Raw genomic sequence first — 9,901 nt, 5'->3', positions numbered from 1 at the left:
ATCATCTGTCATCTTGGTTATCATGTGATCATTTCTATTGGCCTCATTACTTCCTGTCTCCACAGCTAAAAGATAAATCCTATGGAAGCAGGAACACATCACTCTTGTGTCCCACCTGCCCTCACTTTGCCTGTGGCAGGACCTGGCACAAGTAACAGATAAAATAATAGGAGAATAAACATGAGTGTGCAAGTGAAGGAAGTGAAAGGGGAGAGGAGACAGAAATGTGGTAGAAAGAAGTGATGCTGGGATTTGATGCACATCTTCTATAACCAAGTTCAGAGCTTTTCCCTTTATTGCACCAGACTCCTTCCTTCCCTCCTCTTTCCTTCCATCTTTTTCACTTTGTTTAGAATATAATTTTAAAGTATAATTATAAATAATTATAAAATATAATTTAAAAATATAATTCAGATCATTATGTGGTTGGATGTTGGACTTGCTTTTCAGAAGGTCTAGGGGAAGCTTTTCTTATCTGTGGACTTGACACTTTCACCAACACTATTAAACATGGGCAGTGGAGACGCTGACCTTGGGCACTGCAATCATCAGCTCACTTTTAGTGGAGCCCAAATTAGGCACAACTGGGGAATGAAGGTGATCAGTTTGCCAACAGCTGATGTCAGCCAGCTTGATGAGATTAGCACATCTACAACACTGCATCATGTGTGGGTACAGGTGCCTTTAACCAACAGCACTCTTTGCATCTAAATCTGCTTCAGTCATGCGTCATCTTGACCCTCTCCTAGGTTCAGGTGCCAGTCTTTTAATTTTTGGTTTCTGGACCAAGCACTCTTTACAGACTATTGAAAATAAAATTACCTTCATCAGTGAGTCTTGCTCAAGAGACATCCTTTTATACCAGCATTTTCTCTGGGTCTTGTTATTGACATGGACCAGTCTGGATGGTAGACACCATCCTGGTTCAGCCATTATCGTTGTTATCAGGGGCCCAGATTCTTCTGGAGGCTTATATTATTACCTGGGACATGGTTGGAAGGAACCTCAGAGACAAAAGTCATCATCCTTCCTCTCTACTTTTTTTTTTTTTAAGAAAAACACATGACTTTATTATTCCCAGCACAAAGGGCAGGTCTTTGCAAAATGAGGAGGCAAGTTCTGATGGCAGGGAGGAGGCCCCTACTTGCCGGCAATGAGCAGGCTCCACAGGACCACAGTGGCTGAGTCCCCGTGCAGGAACATTTTTGAGATGTAGTGGTCCTTGTTGACTGGCTTGGACTTCTTCTTGCCCTTGCCGCTCTTGGGTCCACATCTTCACGTTCTCCAGCACCATGTTGCAGTGCTTGTCGAAGGCTTTCACACGGCCCAGGAGCTTTTTGTTGTTGCGGCAGTTGATGAGCACTTGGGTGTTGTTCTTGACCGACTGGGTGAGCACGGAGAGTGGCCCTGTGTTAAACTCCTCCTCCTCCCACTTCTGCAGCTCCTGTGGTGTCACATCTCACTCTGGGGCTTGTCAAGGAGGCTCCTGGTGGTGGTGGTGGTGGCCACGCTCGCAAGTCACTACCGTCTCCTCTGCGTTGCTTTGGCCTTCCACAGAGAGCCCTCCCCACTTTTTAATAAACGATTGAACTAAGGCCCAGAGAGCAGAAATAATTTGACTAAGGCTTCACATTATGATACATTGTGACAGTTAGATTTAGATCCAGGTATCCTTGACCTGAGTGCTAAGTACAACTCTGGGGAGATACCAACATTTTTTCTTTCTTTTTTCCTTCCGTCCTTTCTCTCTCTCTCTGTTGCTTTTATTTTTGTTTTGTTTCGTTTTAATACATTGTAGGTACTGGGACAAACCCAAGTAGCAAGGCAGTTTCCATGAAATATCCAGGCCCTCATTATGCATTCCACTGAGTCTCCTCCTACCTCTCACTCTTCCATTAAGTCAACAAGAAAGAGAAGAGGCTGCTTCTTTCCTCTTCCTATTTTTACCACCAGATTTAAGCTTGGAGTCTGTAAAATACCCACCCCACCATACCCCCACCACATAAACACATATGTCTTGATTTAGACTAAGTCTTGATATCAACTGAATAGCCCACTAAATACATGCACACACAGGATGGAGCCTGTTTAAATCTTATTACCATTCATTTTAATGTAAATTTAGTGATCACTAAAGGGCTGCCGCAAAGGCAATGACTCTGCTCCCCTGGTGCAACTCCCCTCCCCAAACATCTTGGAAAAATAAACAGAAAGAAACAAGATCCACATTTTTCATGTCTGTTAACTTTGCAACATGTGCTAACCAAGTAGGTTACTGTAATAGGAGACTGTTATAATTAAGCCCTTTTCTCCCCATGCCGTGCTGGAGTTGAGAGTCTACTGGGAGCGATAAGAAAGTTCTGTTCTACTGAACGTTTTGACATTGTCTTTTGAAATTTGCAGCTATAGGGTATAAAACCTTTTTTATTTGGGTTGTGGGAGACTGTAAACCGTACAAACAATCACACGTGAACTGGAAATACAATATTAAATGTTAAACAAAGGGTATATTTTCTCCTAATTCCAATGAAGCTGTATTTTTCTAATGGAGTCCCATGATTCAAACATATTTAAATTGGGAAAAAAAAAAAAAAACCTTCAATCTTCCAGTCAGTTATAAAACCATTGTGTGCACAGAAACTTTATAACAGCATGGGAGTTTATAATCCCCCAGCAAGAGGATTAGAAATTTGCAATGAGAGAAGTCCTTAATCTTGCACTTACATAACTGCACGTTTCTTAGATTTAAATTGTGCAAATCAAAAAAAATGAAGATCATTTTGTTCTTTTCTAAAGGGTACTCATAGATAAATGATGACTGGTTAGAGCCTATTGAACGTTTGAACCATTTGTAGAATATAATTTATTCATACCAAATACATCGGAAAAGTAACTCTAGTGTTAAATTACAACGTGAAGAAATTAAAAGGCAGAAATGAGCCATTGAGTTTAAATGGATGCTCTGAGGTTTGTAGAAAATGTCAAAAGAGTTCAAATGTTCATAATGTGAAAGTAAATATTTGGGCATACTGTAGGAAGGCTTTATCCTGATGTAAGATAATACAGTTCTTCATGAAATATGTTATAAAGAGAAGACTGTTTAGTCTAGCTCATTTAATTTCCATGTGTTTTATTAATAAACAATTATACCAAAAAGGTACGTTCTTGCTCCCCATCTTCCTCATTCAAGTCTGTCTAGTTCTCCCATAAAGTTCATTCCTGAGTGAGTCAAACCAACTATAATTTTCCTTTTTCTTACTGATTTTTCTTCATTTATCAGAAAATTTGCTGGATCAGTAAAACATCTGTGAGGACTTGAGGGTAGGAGACTGATAATGGTACTTGGTCCATAGGATGTAGAAATAGCTAAGTCCTGTAGTCATCTGGCCATAATGCCTCCCCAACATGTGAGGGGAGATACAGACACAAAGAAGTCAAAGGCAGGTAAAATATTGCTTTACACATGGCTGGCTTTCGCCTTAAACTTGGGAAGCTGAGCTGGGTTACATGGAGAATTCTCTTGCTATGGTTTGATATTTTAAATGGTACTTTTCTTTAAACTTAACTTGCATCTTGGGACTTACCACTTTAGTAAATCTAAAATAACAATATTAAACTACAAAAAGAACCAAAAAATACTAAAACAAAATGAATGCATAGAGCCAAAGAATAGAATAAAAGACGAGTGTTTAACCCTGAAGGGAATAATGAATATGCCCATAATTCTATCCGTGTATTTACCTAATATCCACATTGCCACCTATTAAATGTCCAGGAATCTAAACAGCAGGGTCAGTACACTTCTTCCTTAACTGATGCAGAATAAAGATAAGCAGGCTATATCCAGGGCCTTGAGGGCAATGTTTTCTTAAACAGGACACCAGACGCTCTAACCATATAGGCCAAAAACAAAAGAAAACCTCGTTATCCACCTAGATGGGTGGGTGGGCTGAGGGAAGACAAGTATATGTAGTAAAGCATTAATATTTGAGGAATCTGGGTAGCATGTAACCAGTAAGATTTTTTTCTTCAGTAGTTTGAAATGCATATATCTAATCTAACAAATGACTTATTTACAGTATATAAAGAATGCCTACAAGTCAATAAGAAAAAAGCAAAGAATATTTTTAAATGTCAAAACATATGAACAGATACTCAAATTCACTAGTAATCAAAGAAGCAAAGTTAAAACAACAGTGAATAACACAACACACCCAAAACAATAGGAAAGAAAAAGAGAGAGGGAGAGTGGGAGAGGTGAAGGGAGGGAGAGAAAGAAGCAAGGAAGGAAGAAAAGGAGGAAAGAGGAAGAAAAATGAATAGATAATAGCAAGTATTGACACAGATTTGGATTAACCAGGAATGTAATATGGTACGATCACTTTGAAAAACTGCCTGGCTGAACTTCTCATACCTTATTACCCTGAAGTTCTACCATAAGCAACTTGACCCTTATGTACTATAAGAATATCCACGTGTTTACCAAAATACATGTACAAAATATATATTTTCAAAAATGTTCACAGAAACACTACTTTTAATAGGAAAAAGCTGAAAATAATCTAAATGTCCATCTTCAATACAGTAGATAAATAAATTATGCTGTATCCACATAATGGTTAAAAATATGTATTTTTTAAAATACTTATTTGGCTGCACCAGGTCTTTAGTTGTGGCACGCAGAATCTTTAGTTGTGGTATGCAGGATCTTTTCTTTTTCTTTCTTTTTATTTTTTTTAGTTGCGGCATGCAGGCTCTTAGTTGTGGCATGAGGGATCTAGTTCCCTGACCAAGGATCAAACCCAGGCCCCCTGCATTGGGAGCATGGAGTCTTAACCACTGGACCACCAGGGAAGTCCCTGTATTACACTATATTTAACTTCAGCTACACAACACAAGATGAATGAATCTTACAAAGATTGAGCAAAAGTGGTTCAAGCACCAAAGAGTAGATACAATATGATGCCATTTATATAAAGTTCAAAAATAAGCAAAACTAATCTATTTGAAGCCCCAGTAGGGGTTAATATTGATCTTGGACAGGGAGGATATCAATTGAAAGGGGGTAAAAAAGAGGCATTTGTAGAGAGAGGATGCTGAAGATTTTGTTTCTTGATCTTGATAATGAGCCAATTGTGCATATTTTATAAAAATTCACTGACCTTTATGATTAGTGCAATTTTCTGCATTATATACTTATATTTCATTGAAATAGACCTTAAAAATAGAATTAAAGATTGTTACAAAGGCCCTTTTCACCCAGGAGAGTATTTCTTGAATTTAGGTGTTCAGTGGATTATTTTAGAAAAGGAAAGGAAAAATATTTCCTTTAGGAAAAGTATTTCTATTTAAAATAAAGATCCAAGGACTCACTCTGTCCAGAAAACCAGTGTGAATAATATTTAGTCCAAGAATATAATATTCTAAGTGTATTAAACCCACTTTCAGGAAATTCCCTTGTGGTCCAGTGGTTAGGATTTGGCACTTTTATTGCCATGGGCCTGAATTCGATCCCTGGTCGGGAACTAAGACTCCACAAGCCACACGTCACAGCCAAAAAACAAACAAACAACCATCTGTTTTCAACTACTGTAACCACAGAAAATGAGAAATTTTATCATCCTAAATTGTAAAATGAATTCTTTAGATTACTAATTTTTTTTTTTTTTTTTCTTAATCTTATGAATCTCATGGTCCCCAGTTTGAGAGGCACTAAATGTTGCAGTCAGGACAGACTAGGATCTTTCCTTGCTTTCCTGTGGAAACAAAAAAAACCTCAAGATGTTAAAATAACAAGTTTTATTTCTCATTCAGAACTCATGTTCATCACAGGTCACCTGACTCTGCTCTATATCCTATTCTAGGACCTGGGTCATTAGAGGAGCCACCAGTGCTGCTGGTTGCTTTGGCAGAGGAAAAGAGAGTGTGTGGTGGATCACATACCACTTTTTAATGTTCTCCTCTGAAGAAGTGATACCCATCAGTACTGCTTACATTTCACTCTCCAAAACAAGTCAAACAGCCATACCTACCACCAGCGAGGGGGGAACCTACAATCCTACCCTTTGCCTGGAAGAAAACTGCAGTTGTTGGGGAACTGCACTGAGTTTTCAATTAGTTCTCACATCTATAAATGTAATCTGAGTACTTTAACAGTGATGTGATCAAATGACACCAGGAACACATCCCAGACACATGTAGGTCAACTGCAATCACTTACTACTAAGGTCCCAGTGCTTGGCAGAGTGCCTGACTTATGGCTTTGCTCCCTGAATATTTGTTGAGTGAATGAAGACAACTGAGTGTATAATCAATTCTGTGCAAAGGCTATAAGTACCAGAAAAAGATACAAAAGAAAAAAAAGAGGTAACCTTTGGAAAAAAGAGGTAACCTGAGAAAGCATTCATCATAGAGGAAAACAGCAGAAAAGCAGGAAGGAGGGTCAAAGACAAGGAAGTGGAGAAGTAGCTGATGGGCAGATTCAAATGTCTATAATGACCAAGTATATATTGTAAATGAGCAAAAAAGCCAGAAATAGGGCAATAGGGAGGAATACGGACTGGGGCAAACAAGAAGATTCCTTCCTCATGTATACATTTCAGCCAATTACTTAGTTCTAAGTAATTATTGCCATGCAGAAATATGAACCCATTGTTTCCAGACCTTTCCAGTTTTCTTAGAGTATTTCCAAAGTTTTAGCTTTTTCAGCAAACTATCCCAATTTGCAAACACCAAATAGGTCAAACAAAACACTTCTACTCATCAGATTTAGACTGTGGGCTGTTGATGTGTAACTATCTCACTCTTGTTACAAATGAAATTTAGGGAATGGTGATTGTGGAATACAGTGATTACAGTGGAGCTGAAGGTTGAAATCTGGTTGTGGAGGACTTCATATGAAAAGCCTTAACTATTTTCTTCTGCAGTTTACAGAGAGGTTAATAAAATATTTACATGGCTTGAAAACTTATGTAAAAATTGATTTTAATTATTCCAAAATTTACCCTGGTTTCAAAAGTTTCCAAGCAGTCACTGTTGCTTCTCTATTGGACAAAGAAAAAGATTGTTTTCTTGGTATTGCTGATTTTGTGGGATAATATTTCAAGGGTATGGACAATAAAAACTGGACTGTGCACAAGTGTTTTGTTGGTGGTGGTTGTTGCTGTTGTTAAAATACTCAAAACTATTTGGCTTTCATCATGATCCAACATTTATTGAGCAAATGTATAACAAGAAGTTTCAGCCTAAGTTAAGCAGATACAGTTAGGTCAAAATGTTCCCATAACCTAAACATTTCAGAACCAACACTCCCCGCCCCCCCCCGAAAAAACAGAATGACTCTCATTAAGTATTTAATTTAATTATTTTCCAGTGCTTGGGGCTACTAGTGCCTGAGCACATTGTTCTTCTTAATTTCATCAGCAGGCATTTATGAGTCCCTGCTGAGGGTGGATATGGAAGAATATAAACTTTAAGGTATTTTTCTTTCTTATTAAGATAAAATGCAAAACAATTCATTGTAATGTTCAGAGTCAAAATAGAGCAATCTTTTGTAGCTGCTTCTGGGATGCATTTGTCACCTTCCCCCATTCAACAGAAGAAGGCATTAGTCCAAATTTCTAAAACTAAAATTCATTTAGGACACATACTTTAATTTGAACACACAGTCAAACATTTCTAGGATATTAACTCCTCGGTTCTAATGAGAGCTCAAATTGACCACTAAAGCCTAAATTTAGAATTCATTTCTGTTGGTTCCGTATTTTCCATCATCTCCACTAAGAGTCGAAGATGTTGAAAATGCTAGAAAGAAGTCAACAAGGAGAGAAATCTAATTTTCTGTGCAGGACTCATATAGTCTGAACAGAATAGTGCATTCCTGTCCAATTGCACACATCTGGAGTTTCATTTGACTGGAAAAGCACATCCTGACTATGAATGGAGGGTCCAACCCTAATGTCTCCTTCTCAACTTTTAAGACTCTCAACAGCCTGCAAGGCACTTAGCCAAGCAAGAGCAAATCCCTTTTCCAGCGCAGAATCTGTGGAAATTACACCTGCAGAAAAATTCAGAAAAACCTTACTCTGAGAAACAAGGAGGGAGGAGGGATACTAATCACAAATGGCGTGATAGTACCCTGGAGTGATCAGCATTTACTTAATTCAACAGTCTACTCTCATCCAGATGTTCCACACACATGTTCAGTGTGGTTTAATGAGCATGGATAGATGTGCCCCACGGATAAGAAGATGAGACAGAATAAACCACTGAAGGGCACTATTTTCCTCAAAAAATCCTACCTATCCTGTCCTTGCAGAGAGTAGAAAAATCAGAAGAATGCTCCTGATATGTGCTTCATTATGTTCCCAGTTCATCTGGGTTCTGAGATCAGACTGAAGCGGATGGAAACCCAGCTTCATCATGCATTATTTTAAGTGACATTGTGTGAATCACTTAATTGTATCTTAATTTCCCCATCAGTAAAAAGGGATTGTAATAGTGCCTGCTCCGTGTGATAGTGTTTATTAAGTGCATCACATAATACTTGATACAAAATAAGAACTCAATAACTGCTGTCATTATCATTGTTTTAATAGTTGCTGGTGGTATTGTTAACATTATTTTTTTTTTCTATTTCCAGAATAGGGACCGATTCACCATAACTGTGAATTAAATTAAACTTGGGGATTTCCCTAAATGTTTATACTTTCCCTCTTTTTGTTCAAATAATAGGGCCTTGTTTATTCCAACTTTCAGATATTCACACAACTAAAGGAGGCCATTCCAGGTCCTTCTGGTTTCTATAGGTTTTAGGACATTGCTTCTGTAAGGTATAAATGCTCATGCACGTGCGCGCGCGCGCACGCACACACACACACACACACAGAGCTGTAGACCATGGCTCTTTTTGTTCCCAGTCATTCATGCATTCATTCCACAAATGCATATTTGTATACAATAGCTCTGTACTATATCTCAAGATTGCCTTGGCTGCAATCTATAGCATCTATAAGAATTAAAATTTTTATATATCTTAGATGCAGGTTGTGTGTGTGGGGGGGGGGTCAAGGGACATTAAGGGGACATAATTTTTTATAAGATAGTTTATTTTTCAGCTGGGGAACTGCGACAAAGCAAAATTAAGTGAGTGGTATGAAGGCGTTTGAAAGTTTGCCTTCAGGGCAGAACCTCAGGCTTTTCAGCAGGAGCTTTCTGCAAACAGCCACCTTCCCCAAACATCACTCCCTCTGATCATCCCAACACCCTGGCTGTCAGTTCACTACTTTTGCTTTGTGCCAGTGGTCTGGTCCAGGTTTAGCCATGAATCGCCATGTAGCTTGATGATGGGCCACTAGTCTTTCCTCAGGCTTTACTCCTGCCACACTGATTGGCATCTGGTCTCCTTCCTGAGATTTTGACTGACAACCCATTCCTGAGTGAAGCTTCAAACGTTTCTCTCAAGCAGCATAAGAGCTCACCTCAGCCCCACTTACCTTCATGGGCCGTTTTCTCTTCACACAAGTAATTGCAAATTAGGGACCACTTTGCCGTTATGGGTCTTCAGATCTGTGTATATGAAAATCCTCTATTGGACAGCAAGAAGCTCTGATTCCTCCTACTTTGTTGCTCCTCCTCCCCTCTGTAAATCACCCTAGAACAATTTGGATCTCTAATTAAAGGAATTATATTATTCCACAGTTACTGGCCTGCTGGATGCACTAGCCTCCTCTGGAGCTTACGTCCAGAAGGCTGTTAGCTAAGTTTAGTGTCTCAACAGTTAATTGATCAAATTCCACGAATTTTCATTTTCCATAACTCACTTTTATTCAGGGGTGATGCCTTTTTTTAAAATGTGATGTGATTATCATTTAACATTTGTTATTCAAACCATTTACAAAGA

General features: G+C 38.6%; 1 pseudogene; it reads right to left on the bottom strand.

The window, feature by feature from the left end:
* Positions 1–1,140: 1,140 nt before the first annotated feature.
* Positions 1,141–9,500, bottom strand: LOC101317471 (small nuclear ribonucleoprotein Sm D2 pseudogene; annotated as a pseudogene).
* Between the last annotated feature and the right edge of the window lie 401 nt (positions 9,501–9,901).

Source organism: Tursiops truncatus, chromosome 19, assembly GCF_011762595.2.
Source record: "Tursiops truncatus isolate mTurTru1 chromosome 19, mTurTru1.mat.Y, whole genome shotgun sequence".
Taxonomy (NCBI): Eukaryota; Metazoa; Chordata; class Mammalia; order Artiodactyla; family Delphinidae; genus Tursiops; species Tursiops truncatus.
This window is presented reverse-complemented; position numbering and strand designations above follow the sequence as displayed.